Source organism: Oncorhynchus mykiss, chromosome 18 (assembly GCF_057628025.1).
Source record: "Oncorhynchus mykiss isolate SJ-2025 chromosome 18, ASM5762802v1, whole genome shotgun sequence".
NCBI classification, from domain to species: Eukaryota; Metazoa; Chordata; class Actinopteri; order Salmoniformes; family Salmonidae; genus Oncorhynchus; species Oncorhynchus mykiss.
In genome coordinates, this window is record NC_143039.1 from 54,357,661 (window position 1) to 54,385,168 (window position 27,508).

The 27,508-nt window shown below is 41.9% G+C and overlaps 1 long non-coding RNA gene across 1 annotated transcript; it reads right to left on the reverse strand.

Annotated features, from left to right (window-relative positions):
* Positions 1–25,908, reverse strand: LOC149975595 (uncharacterized). The gene is made up of 2 exons (XR_016488550.1): positions 25,719–25,908; positions 1–2,394 (listed from the first exon to the last, which is right to left on the reverse strand). It is a non-coding gene; the product is annotated as an uncharacterized LOC149975595 (long non-coding RNA).
* Between the last annotated feature and the right edge of the window lie 1,600 nt (positions 25,909–27,508).

Below are 27,508 nucleotides of genomic sequence, written 5' to 3' on the forward strand. Positions count from 1 at the left end.
TTTCCTGGCATTTGGTTTATTGCTTTGCATGAGCAAATAGGTCATTTAATGTCACCTTACACCCCTTCCCTTATTATACATGATGAGGCCTGGGTTCTTCTCTTCCACGTCAGGTTCAGTGTTACTTAGGTAACCGAAGAGGAGGAAGGCTCCCTTTCCATCTCACATAACCATTCATCTTGTCATAGTACCATCCTCCTCCATATCTTTAAATATGCATTTAAAAGAATGAAGTCATTCCGTATATTTGGCATATAAAAGATACGGGCTCATCATTAAAAATCCATGTAAGCCCTTTAAGCGGAAGAGAGGTGATTTCACACATGACTGCGTTGTTTGGCGGGGTGCTGTTACCCCATCCCGCACCCCCCAGATGCCGACGATGTCCTTGGTTCTACCTCTTCCCCCGTGCCATGCCAGACGAGGCGAGGAGCGTTGCCGTGGCGGCGGAGTGGTGGGATGGATATGTTGTCGGGACTAATGAAGCACATAGAACAGAAGCTGAGAGAGGAGGGGAAGGAAGGAAGGAAGGAAGGAAGGAAGGAAGGAAGGAAGGAAGGAAGGAAGGATCAATGGAAGGAAAGGGAAGGGATGGGATGAAAGGCTCCCCTTCTTGAAGGGCATCGCTCAAGAGATGTTGAAGAGCCTGTTCCTAAAGGACAGCTACTGTAGGGTACCATACAGAAAGAGCAGAAATCTCCCTCTTCATCATTTTAACTATGTAGTGTAGTAAAAGGCCTCTGAGATACACATGTTTGTTATATCTAGTATCACAACAGTGTACTAATTTCTGGAAATATTCTGTATTGTGTGAGTCTTAAAGTACCATGCTCGTAATGACAGAAATGCTACCAAATATCCCATAAAGTATCCTATCCCACCTGGGTTTCCATAATCATAAAAACATGATTTGGCTTTCTGATTAATTCAGTATTCTCAGGCTCCGGTCTCTCCTTAGCAGCCCAGCAGACCTAATGTTACATCTACTATGCACGACTTGGTCTTAATGGACTTCTCACAGGGAGGCTGGGAAGAAGGCTGGCCCGGACTGGGCTTGGTTATTAGGAGGCAAACTCATGTGGAACGAACTTTGTCCTCTGGGGAGAGAATTATACAAGTTCAGAGGAAACACACATTACTGGGAGAGAAAGACAGGGGGAAAGAAATACAAAAGAAAGCATGTGTTTTCGTCTTGGCAGCGTATACAATTTACAATGAGGATAGGATTCCCTACAGGCCAGGGAAAACTCTGGGCCCTATTTATGGGCTCTAATAGGGCCTCGTGTTTTTCCTGGTCAGGCACATAGACACATAGACTGCTATGTGAATCACGAAAAATACTTAATTTTACACTGAGAGTGTCAAAATAACACTTGAGTAAACATGCAGATTCACACAAAAAAGGTGGTGTTACATGTCTTGTAAACTATTTAATTAGCTATATTCTTTTATCATTGCACATATTTAACAGGCAGTGAAAGCTATTTGCATGGCGACCAATAGGGCACCCATGGGGATCTGGTAAAAAGTAGTGCACTATACAGGGAATTGATTGCAATTTGTATCCTATTCCATGGACTCAGGTTGGCAAATAAACAGGCTGAAGGGCCCAGTGTAAATAACAGAGTCAGTCACAGTGTTGAATTAATCACCTCCTCCAGCTGTGTTCTCTAATTGGAATAATCAGCTGAAAGGCTATCAACACTCTACGAGACAATATTAACCAACCGCTTACCTGAGACAAACGTACACACAGGCACACACACAGACACGCAAGCACGCACACACACACAGTCTAAGATGCAATATTAATCAACCACTTACTGTACCTAACTATCCCTCCCTACTCATACCAATCAATCAATCAGTCAAATGTATTTATATAGCCCTTTTTCACATCAGCCGATGTCACAAAGTGCTTTACAGGAACCCAGCCTAAAACCCTAAACAGCAAGCAATTCAGAAGCACAGTGGCTAGGAAAAACTCCCTAGAAAGGTAGGAACCTAGGAAGAAACCTAGAGAGTAACCAGGCCCTGAGGAGTGGTCAGTCCTCTTCTGGCTGTGCCGGGTGAAGATTATAACAAAACATGGCCAAGATGTTCAACCATTCATAGATGAGCAGCAGGGTCAAATAATAATAATCACAGTGGTTGTAGAGGTTGCAACAGGTCAGCACCTCAGGAGTAAATGTAAGTTGGCTTTTCATAGCCGAACATTCAGAGCTAGAGACACAGGTGCGTTAGAGAGAGAGTCGAAAACAGCAGGTCCAGGACAAGGTAGCACGTCCGGCGAACAGGCCAGGGATCCACAGCCGCAGGCAGGACAGTTGAAACCGGAGCAGCAGCACGACCCGGTGGACTGGGGACAGCAAGGAGTCATCAGGCCAGGTAGTCCTGAGGCATGGAGGGGAGGGAGAGGAAGAGAAAGAGAATTAGAGGGACCATACTTAAATTCAAACAGGACACCGGATAAGACAGAAGAAATACTCCAGATACAACAGACTGACCCTAGTCCCCAACACAAAACTACTGCAGCATAAATACTGGAGGCTGAGACAGGAGGGGTCAGGAGACACAATGGATCCCCATCCGACGATACCCCCGGACAGGGCCAACCAGGGAGGATATAACCCCATCCACTTTGCAAAAGCGCAGCCTCCACACCACTAGAGGGATATCTTCAAACCACCAACTTACTACACTGAGACAAGGCCGAGTATAGCCCACAAAGATCTCCGCCACGGCACAAACCCGAGGGGGGCGCCAACCCAGACAGGAAGATCACGTCAGTGACTCAACCCACTCAAGTGATGCACCCCTCCTAGGGACAGCATGGAAGAGCACCAGTAAGCCAGTGACTCCGCCCCCATAATAGGGTTAGAGGCAGAGAATCCCACTGGAGAGAGGGGAACCAGCTAGGCAGAGACAGCAAGGGCGGTTCATCGCTCCAGTGCCTTTCCATTCACCTTCACACCCCTGGGCCAGTCTACACTCAATCATAGGACCTACTGAAGAGATGAGTCTTCAATAAAGACTTAAAGGTTGAGTCAGAGTCTGCTTTTCTCACATGGGTAGGAAGACCATTCCATAAAAATGTAGCTCTATAGGAGAAAGCCCTGACTCCAGCTGTTTGCTTAGAAATTCTAGGGGCAATAAGGAGGTCGGTGTCATGTGACCATAGCGTACGAGTAGGTATGTACGGCAGGACCAAATTGGAGAGATATTGTAGGTAGGAGCAAGCCCATGTAATTCTTTGTAGGTTAGCAGTAAAACCATGAAATCAGCCCTAGTCTTAACAGGAAGTAAGTGTAGAGAGGCTGGCACTAGGTTCATGTGATCACATTTTTTGATTCTAGTCAAGATTCTGGCAGCTGTGTTTAGCAATAACTGAAGTTTATTTAGTGCTTTATCCGGATAGCCGGAAAGTAGAGCATTGCAATAATTTAATCTAGAAGTGACAAAAGCGTGGATTAATTTTTCTGCCACATTTTTGTGTAGATGGAAAAAAGATGTCCTTGAATTAGTCTTGATATTATCGTCAAAAGAGCAATCAGGGTCCAGAGTAACAGCGAGGTCCTTCACAGTTTTATTTGAGATGACTGTACAACCAAGATGAATTGTCAGATATGACAGAAGATCTCTTTGTTTCTTGGGACCTAAAACTAGCATCTCTGTTTTGTCCCAGTTTAAAAGAATAACATTTGCCGCCATCTACTTCCTTATGTCTGAAACACAGGCTTCCAGGGAGGGCAATTTTGTGTCTTCACCATCTTTCATCAAACTCTTCAGCTGTGTATTATCCGCATAGCAGTGAAAGTTAACATTATGTTTCTGAATGACATCACGAAGAGCTAAAATATATAGTGAAAAGAATAGGGGTCCTTAAACGGAACCTTGAGGAACACTGAAATGTACAATTGATTTGTCAGAGGACAAACCATCCACAGAGACAAACTGATATCTTTCAGACAGATAAGATAGCCATCACCTGCTTGTGTGTGTGTGTGTGTGTGTGTGTGTGTGTGTGTGTGTGTGTGTGTGTGTGTGAATGTGTATCTGTTGGTTTTTGGCTGACAAATTCTTGGTGATCTCCTTTCAGAAACCTATGAGGTAAATATCAGAAATGTTAACAATAGTGTTTTAATAGTGTTTTGAACCAAAGCCTTCTATTCACCGTGTCCTGTGAATCACCTTCGATAGACACATCCACCACACAAAGAGATTGAAATATGATAATAGAGTCCACAAAATATGGGAAACATCAGTTCTGAAAGGACATGGTTTGAGCTCAATGATATTACATGATATAAAGTGGGAGCTTACAGACCTCCCTTGCCCACTGTAATTATGCATCTGAATGGTGCCAATGCATTTCAAGCAGCCGCATTATTACAGCTGCCAGACAGTCGCTTCCTCTCCCGATCTCTTCAGCACACACGCACACACGCACACACCTCAACTCTATTTAACTATTCAACGGGAGGCCGTTTTTCTACGGATCCCCAGATGGTTGTCAATTTGATACAAAGTGGAAAAAGGGATTTCGGCTCAAATGAATACATCCCAGTCATACAGGCCAGACTGAGAGCTGAAGTGAAGCATGGGAGGTATGGGCTGTGTCTGAAATGGCACCCTATTCCCTATACAGAATAGTGTGCTATTTTGGACGCACAAAAACACCTTACTGTGGTACTTGTCTTTCAAACTAGCACTGATTTAGCTGATAGCTGCTTTTTTAGGAGGTTTGACTTGCAATGACTGTCAAATGTGGTCATCTTACTCACCTGACCTTAAATGCACTGCTTGTAAGTAGTTCTGGATAAGAACGTCTGCAAAATGACCAAAATATACTATAAATGTAAAATGTTTCATATCTCTCCGACACAACAGATGTTACCAGTGGTTAGTGGGTACTAGGTCTCTGAGAGAGGGGGGAATTTGGTATGTTTTAAAAAGTTGACATGCTTCACTGTCACAGGAAACTTTGACAGAACAGCCAGGCTGGGCTTTCACTAAGCTATTTATTCTCATTAAAAACTCCCTCTATACAGTGGTCTGCTTTCAACAGACCATTAACACAACTCTCACAGAGACAGGACCCTCTCTTTACCCAGCTCATACTGTCAGAACACTTGACATGGGATGTGCCTAAAATGGCACCCTATTCGCTTTACACTGTAAACACCAATGTGCTGTTATTACTCAAACTTTGGTGGAAACCTATTGTGCTACCATATCAGAGTACAGTTACTTGAAGTGATGTTGTAGTCCTTGCTCAAACCAATAGAGTTACTCTGACCCTGTAGGGGGTAGGGCTGTGGGGGTCATGAACTTTTGTCAGCCGGTTATTGTTAATATTGTTGATTGAGCTTAGAACACAGACATTTTATAAATGAATATATTTTTGTAACAAAGATGACATAATCAATATTTTCAAGCTGTTGCTACTTAAACTTATTTCCAAACTTTTTGGGTGCAATAAGCATATTTCTTTGTTTTTCCCTACTACAAAGAAAGTATTTGATCCAGTTTGTAACACAACATGTTAGCACTATACAATATTAAAACGTTTAATAAAAAATGTGCAATAGCACCACAGAGAATTCAGGAGGGAACATTAAAGTTCTCCTCTGCCTCTAACACTTCTGTAAGCATTTTCAATAGCTTTAGAGTTTACTACTGCCAAACCAACAGACAACATTAACTTCAACAACATTCTCAGTATCGATTACAGAAGCGTTTTAGTTTTTAGTTTTAGTTTTTTTGCATGTTGTCATGACGTTGGCCTTATGGTAGGTTTATGACAGTCATAAATACCTATTTCCCCCTTTTTCCTCTCTCGACCCTACTGATGTTACTTTTGAAAACCCCTTGGTTGACATAGAGATTCTGGGAACATCAGAAGGTGGGCGGAAATGAACAACATTCTGGTAATCCGACCAATGGAACATATGCAGTGGTACTTAATGAATATGATGTCAGTTCGGTTGTCATCTGAGACATTCTCATCAATGATAAGATGACATAAACTCTACAGTGGAAAGTCTACACATCAGAGTTATCGGATTCACATGGAATTGTTGTTCAATTAAATGTTTGAATATGAAATTATTTGTGATGGGATGAAATGTGATTTTAGCTTCTAAAATGTGAGATTTGGGTTTTCATAAGATAGGGCTCTGCTCAATCAGTGGCCCGCCCCTGTGAAGGGACAGGGGCTATAAAACTTTTCAAACACGCCCTCCTCTCCCTTCTTATAAAAGCCCTTGACGACAACATAACCTCCTGTTCCGAGGACGTGAGGACGACGGTCCGATGTCAGAATGGTTCAGATAATAACTACAGAACGAAGCCAACATCAGCGTGAGCTTTGGTTGCGAATGGTATGAACTTTGAACTCTTATTCACTACAGAAGTGATACCTCCTAGCCATTGAGTTAGCAACAGCCGCTGCAAACGAGGGTTAGGAAGGAACAGACAGAGTATCCCGTCTACCACACAACGACGTTACTACAACGTATTCAATTACCAGCAGAGACATTCTTCAAAGGACAAAGGACTCGGTTGGGCAACACGGCCTTCCATCTACCACTAACCTACCGAAGTGTAAATATTTACTGCATTTTCCTTTTCCAAATGGGCGCAATTTAGAATGCATAAGATACTGTATTTACGATAGCACAGCTTTACCCTTTGTTCCTCAGTCTTCCCGCTATTTCACTTTCACCCAGCCCCTTTTCTTTTGTGTAACAAGCTGTCATATCTGTTCCGCCTGCTAGGGACGTTTTCTTTTATGACGTAATTTGTAATCAAGTTATGATTTAATTATGTGTATATGTAAATCTGTGTGATTAGTTAGGTATTTAGTAAATAAATAATTAAACCCAATTTTGTATTGCTGATTCAATTTGTTAGCCAGGGTTTGTGCAGATAACCAAGAATTTACAACTTTCAGATGAGACTGAATTAAGATGACCATTAATATTGACGATTAATATTGACTCTTTAAGAGTTTATTCGGAAGATAACAGCTCTATGAATATTATTTTGTGGTGCCCGACTCTCTAGTTAATTACATTTACACGATTAGCTCAATCAGGTAATATTAATTACGGAGAAATTATTTCATAGAATAGCATGTCATATCACTTAATCCGGCATAGCCAAAGACACGACAATGTGGTTGTTTATCTACCTTAGTTGAATGCACTTACTGAGGTAGTTCTGCTAAACATCTGCTAAATGACCAAAATGTAAATGTAATGTAAAAATGTACATTTGCAAAGCCCGCAGGGTATTATTCTAATAAGCTCCGCACCCAAGCAAGACTAACTCTTTGATCGAAAAAAGTAAACTAGTCAATTTCAAATAAATGGAACTTAAAATCACTCATTTAAAAAAAACATAATAAGTTTAATAATACAGTTTACAGTTTTGACCAGAAACTAGTGTACTGTCTCTCAATACTGTTATTTGAACCCCCTCTCACGTTAATAACAGCTGCGGGCCACCCAATAGCGTGTCAGGGGTGGCGACCCAATTGTAATTGGTCCAAAAGAAATACTGTATATCAGTATTTTTTTACATATATAAAGTGCCTTTATAAAGTATTAATACCCCTTGACATAGTTCACCTTAGGCGATAATTAAAGCTTTGAGTCTTTTGGGGTAAGTCTCTAAGCACTTTGCACACCTGGATTGTATGATATTTGCCCACTATATATTTTTTAATTCTTCAAGCACTGTCAAGTAGATTGTTGATCATTGCTACACAGGCATTTTCAAGTCTTGCAATAGATTTTTAAGCCAATTTATGTCAAAACTGAAGCTAGGCCCCTCAGGAACATTCAATGTCGACTTGGTAAGCAATACCAGTGTAGATTTGGCTTGTGTTTTAGGTTATTGTCCTGCTGAAAGATTAATTAGTCTCCCAGTGTCTGTTGGAAAGCAGACTGAACCAAGTTTTCCTCTAGGATTTTGTCTGTGCTCATAGCTGTATTCTGTTTCTTCATATTCTAAAAAACTCCTTAGTCCTTACCGATGACAAGCATACCCATAACATGATGCAGCCACCACCATGCTTGAAAATATGAAGAGTGGTACTCAGTGAAGTGTTGTGTTGGATTTGCCCCAAACAGAATGCTTTGTATTCAGGACAAAAAGTAAATTTCTTATCCACATATTTTGCAGTATTATTTAAGTGCCTTGTTGCAAACAGGATGCATGTTTTGGAATATTTTTATTCTGTACAGGCTTCCTTCTTTTCAATCTGTCATTTACATTACTATTGTGGAGTAACTACAATGCTGTTGATCAATCCTCACTTTTCTCATCTCACAACCATTTAAACTCTGTAACTGTTTTAAAATCATCATTGACTTCATGGTGAAATCCCTGAGCGGTTTCATTCCTCTATGGCAACTGATTTTGGAAGGATGCTTGTGTCTTTGCAGTGACTGGGTGTATTGATACACCATCCAAAGCCTAATTAATAAATTTATCAGGCTCAAATAGATATTCAACGTCTGCGTTTTTATTTTTTACACATCTACCAATAGGTGCCCTTCTGTGCGAGTCAGTGTAAAACCACCCTTGTATGTGTGGGGTACAGAGATAGGGTAGCTATAAAAAAAAGTATGTTAACCACTATTATTGAACACGAAATGAGTCCATGCAACTTTTTTGCGATTTGTTAATTAAGCACATTTTTACTCATTTAGGGTTGCCATAACAACGGGGTTAAATAATTATTGACTAAAAACATTTCAGCTTAAAAATAAAAATAAACATTATGGGGTATTGTGTCATAGAACCTCAATATAATCAATTTCAAATTCAGGCTGTATGTCAACAAAATGTGGAAAAAGTAAACAGGTTGTGAATACTTTCTGAAGGCACTGTATATTATATAATTTGTGGATTATGTTTTAAATGCTAATAAAAGTGTGGTAAATGTGTACATTTTCCTGTTTCAAAAATATATTGTTCAAACAAGATGTTCAGTTACTTACAACTCTGCCCCTCAGTGACTGCAAGCAAAAGAAGCTCTGCCTCTGTGGACACATAGGCCGTGCAAAAATTGCTTGGATTGTTTTGCCATCTATTTGCTATGAGGGGGAACGGACCCGCATATACCGTGGCTTGCGAAAGTATTCAGCCCCCTTGAACTTTGCGACCTTTTGCCACATTTCAGGCTTCAAACATAAAGATATAAAACTGTATTTTTTGTGAAGAATCAACAACAAGTGGGACACAATCATGAAGTGGAACGACATTTATTGGATATTTCAAACTTTTTTAACAAATCAAAAACTGAAAAATTGGGCGTGCAAAATTATTCAGCCCCCTTAAGTTAATACTTTGTAGCGCCACCTTTTGCTGCGATTACAGCTGTAAGTCGCTTGTGGTATGTCTCTATCAGTTTTGCACATCGAGAGACTGACATTTTTTCCCATTCCTCCTTGCAAAACAGCTCGAGCTCAGTGAGGTTGGATGGAGAGCATTTGTGAACAGCAGTTTTCAGTTCTTTCCACAGATTCTCGATTGGATTCAGGTCTGGACTTTGACTTGGCCATTCTAACACCTGGATATGTTTATTTTTGAACCATTCCATTGTAGATTTTGCTTTATGTTTTGGATCATTGTCTTGTTGGAAGACAAATCTCCGTCCCAGTCTCAGGTCTTTTGCAGACTCCATCAGGTTTTCTTCCAGAATGGTCCTGTATTTGGCTCCATCCATCTTCCCATCAATTTTAACCATCTTCCCTGTCCCTGCTGAAGAAAAGCAGGCCCAAACCATGATGCTGCCACCACCATGTTTGACAGTGGGGATGGTGTGTTCAGGGTGATGAGCTGTGTTGCTTTTACGCCAAACATAACGTTTTGCATTGTTGCCAAAAAGTTCAATTTTGGTTTCATCTGACCAGAGCACCTTCTTTCACGTGTTTGGTGTGTCTCCCAGATGGCTTGTGGCAAACTTTAAACAACACTTTTTATGGATATCTTTAAGAAATGGCTTTCTTCTTGCCACTCTTCCATAAAGGCCAGATTTGTGCAATATACGACTGATTGTTGTCCTATGGACAGAGTCTCCCACCTCAGCTGTAGATCTCTGCAGTTCATCCAGAGTGATCATGGGCCTCTTGGCTGCATCTCTGATCAGTCTTCTCCTTGTATGAGCTGAAAGTTTAGAAGGACGGCCAGGTCTTGGTAGATTTGCAGTGGTCTGATACTCCTTCCATTTCAATATTATCGCTTGCACAGTGCTCCTTGGGATGTTTAAAGCTTGGGAAATCTTTTTGTATCCAAATCCGGCTTTAAACTTCTTCACAACAGTATCTCGGACCTGCCTGGTGTGTTCCTTGTTCTTCATGATGCTCTCTGCGCTTTTAACGGACCTCTGAGACTATCACAGTGCAGGTGCATTTATACGGAGACTTGATTACACACAGGTGGATTGTATTTATCATCATTAGTCATTTAGGTCAACATTGGATCATTCAGGGATCCTCACTGAACTTCTGGAGAGAGTTTGCTGCACTGAAAGTAAAGGGGCTGAATAATTTTGCACGCCCAATTTTTCAGTTTTTGATTTGTTAAAAAAGTTTGAAATATCCAATAAATGTCGTTCCACTTCATGATTGTGTCCCACTTGTTGTTAATTCTTCACAAACAAATACAGTTTTATATCTTTATGTTTGAAGCCTGAAATGTGGCTAAAGGTCGCAAAGTTCAAGGGGGCCGAATACTTTCGCAAGGCACTGTATGATAAAAGCACAAAGTAAACGGACCGTCCTGGGGCCCGTTCAGTCAAAACTTCAGTCAGAACTTGTGTCAAAAACTTCAGTCAGAACTTCAGTCAAAACTTCAGTCAAAACTTCAGTCAAAACTTCAGTCAAAACTTCAGTCAGAACTTCAGTCAGAACTTCAGTCAGAACTTCAGTCAGAACTTCTGGGTCTGCTCGTCTACCTCGACTAGGTCTGATCTATCAGGTACAGATGGCACTAAAGCAAAAAGCTAATTGTAATTAACTTGTAAATAAATAATCATAACAGTAATTGGAGCCTGGGACCTGATAAACCAGACAACTACATCCAACAACAATTAACAGCTACAGTAACTTTGACAAACATTGAGAGATAGTTGGGTTATATGAACTAGTTATCTACCTTTGATAAGCAGCTAGCAAGCTAGCTAGCTATAAGGATCAAGGTGTGGATCACAACACATTCCACATTCCACATCACCTAAATAAAAACAATGAAACTACGATGCAGTTCTCAGTTATCGTGGGTTAAGGCGGAACTGATTATATCGAGCCCTGGCACACCAGATCTTTTCTTTCTGGATCCTTATCAACTCATCATGGGACTATTTAATTGATGGGTAGCCAGGTTTTATTATATTGTCATGGCACTACATGCATATTCCAGAGAATGAAACCACAGCCTATTTGGTAATAAAATCATCTTCTGTATAATATCTTTAGAAATAGCCTACAATAATTAATTCAGATGAATTACAGTACAACAACGAGCTACAAGGAAGAGCTACCGTAGTGATGGCACATTGACATTTGAGTACAGAGGCGTGTGTGGTGTGTGTTCGTGCAGGTGACTAGATGCAACAACTATCAAAAATTGTCATAGCTTTTGTTTTAGCCACATCAGAAAGGTAGGCCTACATATTCGTTGCGTCCCCGACATCGATCCTTCTGCAGTTAAGTGGATAGCTTTGTTTAGCCCTGATAAAGTGACCAATTTTACCACGACAAAAACCCGATGTTTAATAGTCCCAAATCTATATTTCATTAAACTGATGACACAGCATACCCCTCTCTCTCCTCTCTCGCTCTCTTTACTCCTGGTTTATTGATCTGCTGTGTAGTGAATAATACATGGTTTTACTGCTGGTGGTAGGGCTGGTGTTACTCTGTTAAAAACTTCACCTTTCATTACTTATCTGATGAACCACAGTGATTCCACCATGATACTGCTTAGTGTGAGTCCCCAATGACACGTTATGAGCCCTGAGAAAAAGTAGTGCACTATATATTGTATGCAATAAGGTCCAATTTCAGACTCAGACATAGGGGTACCACACCCATTAAAATATTATTTCTCCAGATTTAAGGTTGATATATTTTCATAATTTTGGCTGGCTGCCAAATAAAGTGCTGGACCAGGGAAGAGCAGGGAACAGCTTGGATTGCCCCCGTATACTCACAACAGAGTTGTGTTGATGTAGCAGGAGAATCTATCTCACTTAGCTGTTCATAAGGTTTCCATTTTCAGTTTTCAGAGGACAAGCGGACAACAAATACTATTATTGAATGTGGTCCTATGAATATCAGACCTTTGTTGCAGTCTGGTTGTCACAGGTGTTTCTAGCAGTGGTGTAAAGTACTAAGTCCTACTTAAGTCGTTGTTTGTGGTATCTGTACTTTACTTTACTATTTATATTTTGGACAACATTTACCTTACTACATTCCTAAGAAAAATAACACCGACATCTTGCTTCCAGACAAACTAAACACCTTCTTTGCCTCTTTGAGGATAATACAGTGCAACCAATGCGGCTAGCTAACAAAGACTGCGGGCTCTCCTTCTCCGTGGCTGACGTGAGTAAGACATTTAAACGTGTTAACCCTCTCAAGGCATCCTTAGCCACATCCACAGAGCATGCGCAAACCAGCTGGCTGGTGTGTTTACGGACATATTCAATCTCTCCCAATCCCAGGCTGCTGTCCCCACATGCTTCAAGATGGCCACCATTGTTCCTGTACCCAATAAGGCAAAGGTAACTGAACTAAATGGTAAGGCAAAAGGTAACTGAACTATCTCAACCCCGCACTGTGCAATTGGTTTCTGGACTTCCTGACGGGCCGCCCACAGGTGGTGAAGGTAGGAAACAACATCTCCACTTCGCTGATCCTCAACACTGGGGCCCGACAAGGGTGCACGCTCAGCCCCTTCTGTACTCCCTGTTCACCTATGACTGCGTGGCCACGCTTCCAACTAAATCATCAAGTTTGCAGACGACACAACAGTAGTAGGTTTGGTCACCAACAACGACAAGACAGCCTATATGGAGGAGGTGAGTGCACTCAGAGTGTGGTGTCAGGAAAACAACCTCACATGCAACGTCAACAAAACAAAGAAGATGATCATGGATTTCAGCAGAGCGGGCACCCCTCAGTCATTGCTCATCCATATATTTATATGTATATATTCTTATTCCATTCCTTTACTTAGATTTTTGTGCATTAAGTAGTAGTTGTGGAATTGTTAGATGTTGTTAGATATTACTGCACGGTCGGAAATAGAAGCACAAGCATTTTGCTACACTCACAATAACATCTGGTAACCGTGTATGTGTGACCAAAACGATTTGATTTGATTTACTGCCTCTGATCTGGCAGACTCACTAAACACACATTCTTCTTTTGTAAATGATGTCTGAGTGTTGGAATGTGCCCCTGGTTATACGTGAAAATTAAAACAAGAAAAGGGTGCCGTCTGTTTTTTTTAATAGGAATTTGATACTTAAGTATACTTTAGCAATTACGTTTACTTTTGATACTTAAGTATATTTAAAAACAAATAATTTTAGACTTTTACTCAAGTAGTATTTTACTGGGTGACTGTCACTTTTACTTGAGTTGGTTTCTATTAAGGTATCTTAATAGAATGACATGACAGTTACGTATGACAGTTAACTACTTTTTCCACCACTGGTTCAGTGATTAGTTCATCTACTCTGCTACATTTATAACAAGTTTCTCTCTAAACATATCTAATAATCTCATCTCTCTCTGTTCTCTTTCTCTCTGCTCTCTCTCTCTCTCGCTCTCTCTCTCCATCTCAGAGAAACACATGGAAATACTCAACATTTAGAGCCCACCTACCTTGAAAGCAGGTTCTAGATTAGGTAATAAAAATACATGCTGTGTAATAACCAGCGCAAGTCAACATCTAGTGCAAGACTCAATATCTGAGCATGCACAACCTCTGCTGCCCTATGAAACAGACTCTCAGATGACAATCTATTCCCCATATAGTGCACTTATTTAGACCAGGGCCCATAGGGCTCTGATCAAAAGTAGTGCGCTATGTAGGGAATGGGGTATTTGGAACAGAGACTTAAGAATGACCTTTAACATTCAAACTCACTATAATATCATACAGGAATAGAACCCAGACATCTTTCTGCTTCTGTTTTCCCTCTTGATATTTCCACTCAATTAATCCTTAACACAGGACCCTGACAGGCTGAGAGGCTGAAGCTGTAATAGGAACCTGTATGTGGTTATGATAAATACCAGCCAACCTGTCTCCTTCTTGAGGGTAAACACTTTTGACATTTGTCACCCATTTCAGGAAGCTAGGCATGTGTCGCACATCACAACTTTACTGGAGAGGCATTTGTATGATTTTTGTTTTCAAAATGCGTTTTTTTGGTCGAAATGCATTCTGGAACAGGTGGACTTTCATGTGCCTTAACTTTTGTGACTAGGGGGCAGTATTTTCATTTTTGGAAAAATAACGTTCACGTAGTAAACGGGATATTTTGTCAGGACAAGATGCTAGAATATGCATATAATTGACAGCTTAGGATAGAAAACACTCTAAAGTTTCCAAAACTGTAAAAAATATTGTCTGTGAGTATAACAGAACGGATGTTGCAGGCGAAAGCCTGAGAAAAATCCAATCCGGAAGTGCCTCATGTTTTGAAAGCGCTGCGTTCCAATGCATCCCTATTGAGCAGTGAATGGGCTATCAACCAGATTACTCTTTCTCCGTATTCCCGAAGGTGTCTACAGCATTGTGACTAGTTTTACGCATTTATGTTGAAGAATACCCGTAAGTGGCGACATTGCGCAAGTGTTCACCTGATGGCTCCCATAGTGACTCTCGTGTAAAATACAAAGGTAGCCATTATTCCAATTGGTCCTACTGAAAAACTAATTGTCCCGATGGATATATTATCGAATAGATATTTGAAAAACACCTTGAGGATTGATTATAAACAACGTTTGCCATGATTCTGTCGATATTATGGATCTAATTTGGAATATTTTTCTGCGTTTTCGTGACTGCAATTTCCGGGCGATTTCTCAGCCAAACGTGAAGAACAAGCGGAGCTATTTCGCCTACAAAAATTATCTTTTTGGAAAAAAGGTGAATTTTGGCCCATTCCTCCTGACAGAGCTGGTGTAACTGAGTCAGGTTTGTAGGCCTCCTTGCCCGCACATGCTTTTTCAGTTCTGTCCACAGATTTTCTATAAGATTGAGAATAAGGCTTTGTGATGGCCACTGCAATGCCTTGACTTTGTTGTCCTTAAGCCGTTTTGCCACAACTTTGGAAGTACGCTTGGGGTCATTATCCATTTTGAAGACACATTTGGAAGACCCATGTCCTGAGATGTTGCCTCAATATATCCACATAATTTTTTAAAGTCATGATGCCATCTATTTTGTGAAATGCACCAGTCCCTACTGCAGCAAAGCACCCCCACAACATGATGCTGCCACCCCGTGCTTCACGGTTGGGATGGTGTTCTTCGGCTTGCAAGCTTCCCCCTTTTCCTCCAATCATAACGATGGTCATTATGGCCAAACAGTTCTATTTTTGTTTCATCAGACCAGAGGACATTCTCCAAAAAGTGCGATCTTTCCCCATGTGCAGTTGAAAACCGTAGTCTGGCATTTCTTAGGCAGTTTTGGAGCCGTGGTTTCTTCCTTGCTGAGCGGCCTCTCAGGTTATGTCGATATAGGACTCGTTTTACTGTGGATATAGATCATTTTGTACCTGTTTCCTCCAGCATCTTCACGAGGTCCTTTGCTGTTGTTCTATGATTGATTTGCACTTTTTGCACCGAAGTACATTCATCTCTAGGAGACAGAACGTGTCTCCTTCCTGAGCGGTATGACGGCTGTGTGGTCACATGGTGTTTATACTTGTGTACTATTGTTTATACAGATGAACGTGGCACCTTCAGGTATTTGGAAATTGCTCGCAAGGATGTACCGGACTTGTGGAGGTCTACAATATTTTTGCTTTTTTTGATTGTCCCATGATGTCAAGCAAAGAGGCACTGAGTTTGAAGGTAGGCCTTGAAATACATCCACAGGTACTGTCACGAGTCCGACCGAGGGTGGTTTTCCTTCCCGGTCGGCGGTCGGCGTCACCGGCCTATTAGCTGCCACTGATTGTCTTTCCTCCCCCTCCTTGTATGTTTATTGTCAGCACCTGTTCGTGAATGATTAGTTGGGCTTTATTAGACAGCCGGCCCGCCTGTTTCTTTGTGCGGGATTAATTATTGTGACCTTCGGTTCTGTAGTAGAGGAACGTGTTTGTTCCTGGTCGTGTATTTCGGTTGTACTATTTTCGTCCCCCGTGTTTGGGGCACCCTGGGTTGTGTTTGTGCATTAAAGAGCACAGCATTTTACACTCTGTTTCCTGCGTCTGACTCCACACCCACGACACCCGGAGCGTTACAGGTACACCTCCAATTGACTCAAAAATGTCAATTAGCCTATCAGAAGCTTTTAAAGACATGACATAATTTTCTGAAATTTTCCAAGCAGTTTAATGGCACAGTCAAGTTAGTGTATGTAAACTTCTGACCCACTGGAATTGTGATACAGTCTGTTATAAGTGAAAAAATCTGTCTGTAAACAATTGTTGGAAAAATGACTTGTGTCATGCACAAAGTAGATGTCCTAACTGACTTGCCAAACTATAGTTTGTTAACAAGAAATTTGTGGAGTGGTTGAAAAACTAGTTTTAATGACTCCGACCTAAGTGTAAGTAAACTTCCGACTTCAACTGTAGGTAACGTTGAACCCAGTTGGTTAGGTTTAGCTGACTTCAGATTCATGCTACAGCATTTCATGCACGGTGGCTAGCTATGGCAATTCGTTTGCACTGTAGCGTTGCTAGCTACATGTCTAAACAAAAGGCTCCACTTCACCAGATGATTACATGACACATCAAGTTAGCCAGGTGTGTCTGGGGGTGATTACAGCCATCTATTATATTTCATGAACATGTACACATGTCTAGACTATAGTGACCCATTGACTTAGTTAGATGTGGCTGGGGCTGGTTATAACATTTACTTCACATGACCCATCAATTTAAACAATTGTGAAAGCATCATCTAATAACTATGAAATATTTGTCCAATATTTTTATCTGGACACATTCTAGTTTTGATATTGCTACTATGCAGGTAACCATTTCACTGTCCTGTTTTACACATTCTGTATCCTGTGCATGTGACAAATAAACGTAGATGTTATTTGATATAGTGTGTGTTTACCAGAGACGGTAATGTGAAGCACAACATGACCTGCTCCGAAGTCAGATTAGGATATGGGCCAAGGACTAGATCAAGTGTATTTGTACTACTACTCTTTGCAACTACTTTCACTACTTTAGTCTTGAAATCGTTGGTTGTTCACTACACTACCCTACTCTGTTTACCTCATGGCCTCACGTGTGAATCCTTAAAGAGATGGGTGGGGCTAAGGCTTAAGAGGGTGTGAACTAATCTGAATGGGTGTAGACAAAGAGCTCTCCAGTAGGTGTACCAACACACATTCAAGGCCATTTTCACAAAAGTGGGGTTACACGTTTATCAACCTTCATAGCAGAATGACTTTGTTCCTCAACTGCAGTGTACGATATACCATGTTGTAGCTCTGAGTCTGTACTTTTATCCAATGTAAAAAAAACACAATTTAAAATGTTGCTCCATAAGACCAAATTGAGGTGATGGGTCACATTTACTGTTGACCGTCTCCCATCTATTGAGCTGGATGTTCTTTGACCCACAGAGAGGGATCAGTCCTGTTGTTCTGGTTGCATCATATAGCATGACGCTATAGCAAAACATAAAGCATTGCTTTAAACTGTCCTTGTCGTTAGAGTGCGCTTGTTGTTTCTAATATACTCTATTTCACCAGTGCTGTTAAACAGCCACCACTAACATTGAGTGGCTGCTGCCAACACACTGACACTGACTCAACTCCAGCCACTTTAATAATGGGAATTGATGGGAAATGATGTAAATATATCACTAGCCACTTTAAACAATGCTACCTTATATAATGTTACTTACCCTACATTATTCATCTCATATGCATACGTATATACTGTACTCTATATCATTGACTGTATCCTTATGTAATACATGTATCACTAGCCACTTTAAACTATGCCACTTTGTTTACATACTCATCTCATTTGTACATACTGTACTCGATACCATCTACTGTATCTTGCCTATGCTGCTCTGTACCATCACTCATTCATATATCCTTATGTACATATTCTTTATCCCCTTACACTGTGTACAAGACAGTAGTTTTGGAATTGTTAGTTAGATTACTTGTTGGTTATTACTGCATTGTCGGAACTAGAAGCACAAGCATTTCGCTACACTCGCATTAACATCTGCTAACCATGTGTATGTGACAAATAAAATTTGATTTGATTTGATTTGATTTGATTTGCTGTCACAAGTCTAGCCTGTTCACTGTTGTAGCCTTATGAGCCTTTCTCTGATTTCAATGTGACACAACTGACATTTCCTTGCAGCCTATAACAACTAAAACAGTATTTATGACATGACGGTAAAAATGTCTTCCCAGTTAAGATGTTGCTGTAGTATGTAAAGTGTTGGTTCATCACCCTCATGAATGACTCCTATACCCTGTTTGTAAGTCTTTAATCATGAACTCCTCTCACAGAGTTTCTCTGCCCATCTCATTCTGAATGCGATGAGACCACTGAGCTCTGAGCGTTGAGAGCATTATAATGCCGGTAGTTTAACCTGAACCTCAGCTTTGATTACAGAACAGAGCGGGCCTGGAATAAACCAGGTGGTACATGACAACAGCTTCCTGTGAATAAATGCATACTGATCATCAGCAAACATTGGCTTCTTTGGCCCTTATTATGCTAATACAGGATTGGATGTTGAGGGGTGTGTAGTGTGTAGTGTGTGTGTGTGTGTGTGTGTGTGTGTGTGTGTGTGTGTGTGTGTGTGTGTGTGTGTGCGTGCGTGTGTGTGCGCGCTTGTGTGTGTGTGTCGAAGGCCAGTGACTGGGCGGGTGGTTTGTTTGCAGGAGGATTTAGCTGCTGCCTGGCAGTCATATGCTGTTGATTAACAAACTAATGGACAACCAGACTGTGAGGTGAAGTAATTTCATACCAATCACTACTCATTACTTAATGAGAGATGATGATGCTGGGTGATGATGCTCTCTCTCTCTCTCCCTCTCTTTCTCTCTCAATTCAATTTCAATTTAAGGGGATTTATTGGCATGGGAAACGTGTTTACTTTGCCATAGCAAGTGAAATAGATAATAAGCAAAAGCGAAATAAAACAATAAAAAGTGAACAGTAAACATTACACTCACAAAAGTTACAAAAGAATAACGACATTTCAAATGTCATATTGTGTTTATATGCAGTTTTGTAATGATGTGCAAATAGTAAAAAAGGGAAAATAAATCAACATAAATATAGGTTGTATTTAGAATGGGTTTTGTTCTTCACTTGTTGCCCTTTTCTTGTGGCAAAAGGTCACAAATATAGCTGCTGTGATTGCACACTATGGTATTTCACCCAATAGAAATGGGAGTTTATCAAAATTGGATTTGCTTTAAAATTATTTGTGGGTCTGTGTAATCTGAGAGAAATAAGTGTCTCTAATATGGTCAAACATTTGGCAGGAGGTTAGGAAATGCAGTTTCCATCTCATTTTGTGGGCAGTGTGCACATAGCCTGTCTTCTCTTGAGAGCCAGGTCTGCCTTTGGTGGGCTTTCCCAATAGCAAGGCCATGCTCACTGAGTCTGTACATAGTCAAAGATTTCCTTAATTTTGGGTCAGTCATGGTCAGGTATTCTGCCACTGTGTAGTCTCTGTTTTGGGCCCAATAACGTTCCAGTTTGCTCTGTTTTTTGGTAAATTATTTCCAATGTGTCAAGTAATTATCTTTTTGTTTTCTCATGATTTGGTTGGGTCTAATTGTGTTGCTGTCCTTGGGGCCTGTTTGTGTTTGTGAATAGAGCCCCAGGACCATCTTGCTTAGGAGGCTCTTCTCCAAGTTAATTTCTGTGTAGGTGATGGCTTTGTTATGAAAGGTTTGGGAATCGCTTCCTTTTATGAGGTTGTAGAATTTAACGTCTCTTTTCTGGATTTTGATAATTAGCGGAATTCACAAACGTGAAGAGCAAAGGGTTCCATAACTGATTAAAGTATTTTTTTAGCCAGATCCTAATTGATATGTCGAATTGTATGTTCCTTTTGATGGCATAGAATGCCATATGTGCCTTGTCTATCAGATCGTTCACAGCTTTGTGGAAGTTACCTGTGGCGCTGGTGTTTAGGGCGAGGTAAGCATTGTTTTTGTGTGCTCTACGGCAACGGTGTCTAGATGGAATTTGCATTTGTGGTCGGGGCAACTGAACCTTTTTTGGAACACCGTTCTCTTCGTCTTACTGAGATTTACTGGTCTGCCAGAATATGCGCAGAAGATCTAGGTGCTGCTGTAGGCCCTCCTTGGTTGAGGACAGAAGCACCAGATCATCAGCAAACAGTAGACATTTGAATTCAGATTCTAGTAGGGTGAGGCCGGGTGCTGCAGACTGTTCTAGTGCCCTCGCCAATTCGTTGATAAACAGTACCAGTCAAACGTCTGGACACACCCACTCATTCAAGGGTCCTTCCCCACTTCCACTACTTTCCACACTGTAGAATAACAATGAAGACATCTCTCTCTCTCCCTCTCTTTATTTCTTTCTCACTCTCTTTCTTTCTCTGTTCTCTCTCTCTCTTGCTTTCTCTCCATCTTTCTCGCAGTGATTTATTTATGTATTTATCTCTTAAGAGATAACAGGGTCCAGGAATATAATTCAGACAAACAGGGGCAATTATTTTCTAAAGCCTAATTAGTCTTGTTTACAAAGCAGATACGCTAATACTCACAGTTAATTTAATGAAATAAAGTGATGGAAATATGCTATTTATTTTGAAAAGTATAAGGGTTAGCCTCTAGTGACACCCCATCCCGTGAACGGGACCGTTGTCATCATCTGACACTAATTAGCATAATGCAACGGACATAAATCTTCCTAGAAAATATTCCTATTCATGAAAATCACAAGTGAAATATATTGGAACACAGTTTAGCCTTTTGTTAATCACCCTGTCATCTCAGAATTTCAAAATATGCTTTACAGCCAAAGCTAGACAAGCATTTGTGTAAGTTTATCGATAGCCTAGCATAGCATTATGCCTTGCTAGCAGCAGGCAACCTGTCACGAAAATCAGAAAAGCAATCAAATTAAATCGTTTACTTTTGATGAACTTCGGATGTTTTCACTCACGAGACTCCCAGGTAGATAGCCAAAGTTAATTTTTTCCCCAAATATTATTTTTGTAAGCAAAATAGCTCAGTTTGTTCTTCACGTTTGGCTGAGAAATCGACCGGAAATTGCGGTCACGACAACGCCAAAAAATATTCAAAATTAGCTCCATAATATCGACAGAAACATGGCAAACGTTGTTTATAATCAATCCTCAAGGTGTTTTTCAAATATCTATTCGATAATATATCCACCGGGACAATTGGTTTCTCAGTAGAAGCGATTGGAATAATGGCTACCTCTGTACTCTGGTTCATAACACATTCACAGCTGAATGGGGACTCATTGGCACGCTTTCGCCTGCAACATCAGTTCTGTTATACTCACAGACAATATCTTTACAGTTTTGGAAACGTTAGAGTGTTTTCTATCCAAAGATGTCAATTATATGCATATTCTAGCATCTTGTCCTGACAAAATATCCCGTTTGAAACGGGAACGTTTTTTTTCTTTCAAAAATGAAAATACTGCCCCTAGAGTCTCAACAGACTAGGCCACAGTCTCGGCGAAGAGTTCCAAAACTTTCGGACACACTTAAAATGTGATTTTATCATGTTGAAAGGCAGGCTGTGCACAACCTTCATTGTGTCTGTCTTTCTATGATAATGCAGGATACATATGTTATAATTTCCACCTTCAATTTGCAACTAAGTTACTCTGTTGATAAATTCCTTAATAAATGGTTTATTACTGGATGTTATTATAAAGCATTTCCCCTGTAGCCGTTAGCTCTCGTTCTCTGCTGGAATCCATCTTTACAGATCAGAATCACAGCGAGTGGTTCGGGAAAGAACAGCACATGACACAAAGTTCCTGATGGACAGCTCCACCTCATGAGCTTTGTCCTTTATTCCGGTCTGCGGGAGGCCAACATAGCATGCTGGGAAATTAGAATTCCCATGCAAATTTGATGCTAGGCTGACATGGAGATTGACGCAAGGTCTCACTGGCTCAGAGCCTGTAGTTAGGGGGGAATGGGCTTGACAGTGGGAGCTGCACACAGGTCATTAAAGTAGGAACAAGTGGCACTGAGAGATGTTGAGGAGGAGGATGAAGCAGAGCGAGAGGGAGGAAGAGGAGGAAGAGGAGGATACTCAAAACATGTTCTAGTGGGATGATGGGAATGTGTTTTGCATAAGAGCTTCTACCTGCTGATAATGAATGTAAAAAGTTACCAACAGGACAGAAGTGGAGAAAAAAAATCTGATCCATATGGTTAATGTTATTTTGTATGTCAATATTCAATTAAACATTCTATCCTATCTTCTCTCCCACCAGTCCTCTCTGGATGTTTGATCTATTATCACTGAACAGGTGCTGTTTGGGATGTATCTCACTGTGTATCTTGTATCTTACAGTTTATCTATGTGTGTCTGTGGAGGCTGGTGGGAGGAGCTGTTGGTGGACAGGCTCATTGTAATGGCTGGAATGGAATTAATGGAGCGAAGTCAAACATGTGGTTTCCATATGTTTGATGCCATTCAATTTATTCCATTCCAGCCATTACAATGAGCCTGTCCTCCTATTAGCTCCCCTCCGCCAGTTTCCACTGACACACAGAGAAACATTCCTGCTGAGTTGCGCAGCGGTCTAAGGCACTGTATCTCAGTGCTTGAGGTGTCATGACAGACACCCTGGTTTGAATCCAGGCAGTATCACAACTGTCTGTGATTAGAAGTCCCATAGGTTGGTGAAACAATTTGCCCTGTGTCAACCGTGTTTGGAATGTTTAAGCTGTCTGTCACGTTCTGACCATAGTTCTGTTATTTTATTATTTGTTTTAGTATGGTCAGGGAGTGAGTTGGGGTGGGCAGTCTATGATTGTTTTTCTATGTTGGTTTTTGTGTTCGGCCTAGTATGGTTCTCAATCAGAGGCAGGTGTCGTTAGTTGTCTCTGATTGAGAATCATACTTAGGTAGCCTGGGTTTCACTTTTGGGTTGTGGGTGTTTGTTTCCGTGGGTGTTTGGGCCATGTGGTACTGTTTTGGTTTAGTATATTTCACGTTTATTATTTTGTTCCAGTGTTCAGTTGGGTTTTTGAATAAATCAATATGGACACTTACCATGCTGCGTTTTGGTCCAATCCTTACTCCTCAGTTACAGAAACACCCACCACAAGAGGACCAAGCAGCGTGGTAAAGGGCAGCAGCAGCAGCGGCCAAAAACACAAGACTCCTGGACTTGGGAGGAGATTTTGGACGGGAAGGGACCCTGGGCACAAGCAGGGGAATATCGCCGCCCTAAAGCAGAGCTGGAGGCAGCGAAAGCGGAGAGGCGCCGGTATGAGGAGGCAGCACGGCTGGAAGCCCGAGAGGCAGCCCCAAAAATGTATTGGGAGGGGCAAACGGGGAGTGTGGCTAAGTCAGGTAGGAGACCTGAGCCAACTCCCTGTGCTTACCGGAGAGCGAGAGGGACCGGGCAGGCACAGTGTCCCTGGTGCGTGTGCATAGCCCGGTGTGGTACATTCCAGCTCCTCGTATCGGCCGGGCTGGAGTGGGCATCGAGCCAGGTGCCATGAAGCCGGCTCTACGTATCTGGGGTACATGGCACCAGCCTTACGCATGGTGTCCCCGGTTCGCCAGCACAGCCCAGTGCGGGCTATTCCACCTCGCCGCACTGGCCTGGCTACGGGGAGCATTCAACCAGGTAAGGTTGGGCAGGCTCGGCGCTCAAGAGCTCCAGTGCGCCTGCACGGTCCGGTCTATCCCGAGCCGCCAGAGCCGTCAGCCAGCCAGGAGCCGCCAGAGCCCACAGTCAGCCAGGAGCCGCCGGAGTCTCCCGCCAGCCAGGAGCTGCCAGGGTCTCCCGCCAGCCAGGAGCGGACGTTGTTACAGTGTTCAGTTGTGTTTTTGAATAAATCAATATGGACACTTATTGACACGCTGCGTTTTGGTCCGATCCATACTCCTCCTCCTCAGACGAAGAGGAGGAAATTCGCTACACTGTCCTTGTAAATAAGAATTTGTTCTTAAAATTTCTCAGGGATAGTCCCCTTTTTTAAAGTTTTTGCAGTGTAAGAAATAACACATAAAAAAAAAAAAATACTGCATAGTTTCCTAGGAACGCGAAGCGAGGCTGCGATCTCTGCCGGCGCCGGAAGTACATAACTATACAGAACATACATAAATGCTATGGTAATATTTTGTTGTTGTTTACACACTCCCAGGAATGTCATATGGATGGATCATTAGCGCCCCCACTTAAAAGGTACTAACTTTCACACCTCTAGATGGCCATGCAGGGGTGGGGGTGGAGCTAGAGACAGCCAAGGGGTCAGATTGCGCCCAGAACCAGTTCCTACATTTAAATTACTAGGGGATGGAGGACTTGAATGTGGTGTCTTTGAAGTTGGCTCCCACAGGTCATCCTACTCTCTACCACTATTGGGGATTTTTTTTTTTATCAGTTAGAACTGAAGTTCTTCTTCTCCCCAATTTCATGGTATTCAATTGTTAGTAGTTACTATCTTGTCTCATCACTTCAACTCTTGTATGGGCTCGCGAAAACACAACCAAGCCAAACAGCTTCTTAACACAGCGCGCATCCAACCCGGAAGCCAGCCGCACCAATGTGTCGGAGGAAACACCGTGCACCTGGCGACCTGGTCAGCGTGCACTGTGCCCGGCCCGCCACAGGAGTTGCTAGTGCGTGATGAGACAAGGATATCCCTACCGGCCAAACCCTCCCTAACCCGGACGACGCTAGGCCAATTGTGCGTCGCCCCATGGACCTCCCGCTCGCAGCCGGCTGCGACAGAGCCTGGGCGCGAACCCAGAGTATCTGACGGCACAGCTAGCACTGCGATGCAGTGCCTTAGACCACTGCGCCACCCGGGAAGACGTAGCACATTTATTTGTTCTGCTTAAAGTACATTGATAAACAGTTCATAATAGCAATAAGGCACCTCGGGGGTTTGTGATATATGGCCAATATACCACGGCTAAGGGCTATGTCCAAGTACTCCTCATTGCGTCGTGCAGAAGAACAGCCCTTAGCCGTGGTACATTGGCCATTTACCACATCTCCTCAGGCCTTATTGTTTAAATATATGATATAGAGTATGGGGAACACAATCACTATTATGAAATGTGGGTCAATAGGCAATAAGACACAGACTATACTACTAATATATTGTATGCCTCCGGTCTATGTATTATATATACATATATAGAAATCAAAGACAAAATATCTTAAATAAATATGCAACAATTTAAACAACTGGATTAGCACAGGAAGCACAAACTCATTTTACTTACTGATCTAAAAGTAATGTTACCTTTTCCTTCCAATCTTTCTTGCGCACAGGGCTCCTCGTGTCACTCTCCTGGTCAAGTTCTGCAATAATCTCATCCAAATGTGTCTACTTGAAGTTCGATTTAGCGTTTACTCTCTTGGTAGCCATGTTGTACTTTTTCAGTGTTGACAAAACCTTATAGATGAAAACGAGAGCTGCATAACGTAAACTGACCTGCGGTCCTCTGGATTTTCAAAGGAGAACAAATCATTTTGTGCGCAGCCATAGGACAATGGCAGTTAGTTCGACAAAGGGCCTTAACATACTCATGTAAAGCCCAGATCATTGGCTATCTAGCTAGCTGTGTTTCAAAATGATAGGTGGTCATTGCACCAAGTGACTGTCAATCAACTGAACACCGCCTGTCTCATTGGTGCGTAATGATGGTTGTCCTCCATGGACTAGGGCGTCGCACAATTGGCACAGCATCGTCCTGGTTTGGCCGGTGTAGGCCATCATTGTAAGTAAGAATTTGTTCTTAAGTAACTTCCCTCGTTAAAAAAAGCTAAAAATGAAATCAGCCTCACCATTGGCCAGTATTTCACTATGGGTGTTGTCAGGCAGTGCTCTCTCGCTGGATTGATTTTGTTCCATAGATCGCGTTGCAGCTCAGTAAATCTGAATGATGCTGACAAGGTATTAGATGGGGGAAGACTCCATCCATATGGCCCAACGTCGTGTCTATTGAGGCATCCTTTATGTCTGAGTGATGATGACCACTAAGCTGGTAGTTTAATGATAAGCTTAACAATGACCATTAAGGTAGCACCTTAATTTTTGGATAACGGGCTCATAGTAATGGCTTGCATGGAACGGTATCAAACACCTGGTTTCAGTGTGTTTGATACCATTTCATTCACTCCAATCCAGCCGTTATTACGAGCTATCCTCCCCTCACCAGCCTCCTGTGATCCCCGTTGATTTAGCCCGCATGGCTAATGTTATATGATGTAGAACCAGCTGAACATCTGATCCTCTTTGATTCTCTCGGTTCTATCCGGGTTAACGTTTATTTATTGATGGTAGAGTATCTAGGTGTTCTGACTGCAATTGGAGCCCACCGTAAATGGTTCCACCCATCCAGAGAGTCATCAATTAAAGCTGACTCCTACCTTCTCTCTGTTGGACTCCATCTAATCTGGGTTTATCTCTCACCTCTTCGTTGCCAAGGCTCTCCTCTCTTCCTCCTCTCATTCTCTCTTCATTAATTCACCTTGCAGGCGTTCCCGTTTCCTCCTTGCGATGTATTCTCCAATCCGGGAGCCTGCCAAGCTTGAAATGATAATGAAGATGAGAGAGAGCGAGAGCACTACAGGCGGCTGGCCGTCGGTCCCAGACCTTTTCTCTCTGGTAGGCAGGCATAGATGATGTGATGTGGTCTGCCTGAGGAGAACTCGGGGGCTCCTCTCTGTTCTAACATTCTAAGTGGTAGCCGTGTTCTGTGAGCTCTGTGAGGGGCCATTGCTCAGGAAGATTCTGATGATGATTCTAAAGAGCCAGTTTGTGTTTTTTCCTCACCACCATTCCGCTGATATTTTTATTCCTTTCATCCTTTATGAAGTTCTGTTTCCTCTCTCTCCTCCCCGAGGAGAATGGCTGCCTCTCTCTTTATTGAAGCAGAACAGGGAAATACACTTTTTAAGAAGAAGCATCATCAGCATTTGGCTACATTCAATGTACTCCATTCAATGTGTCTCACTGTGAGTTTGAAAGGAATATTGCGCAAACCATTTCACAAGGCTGCAGACAGGACTTTATACCTAGATGAGATA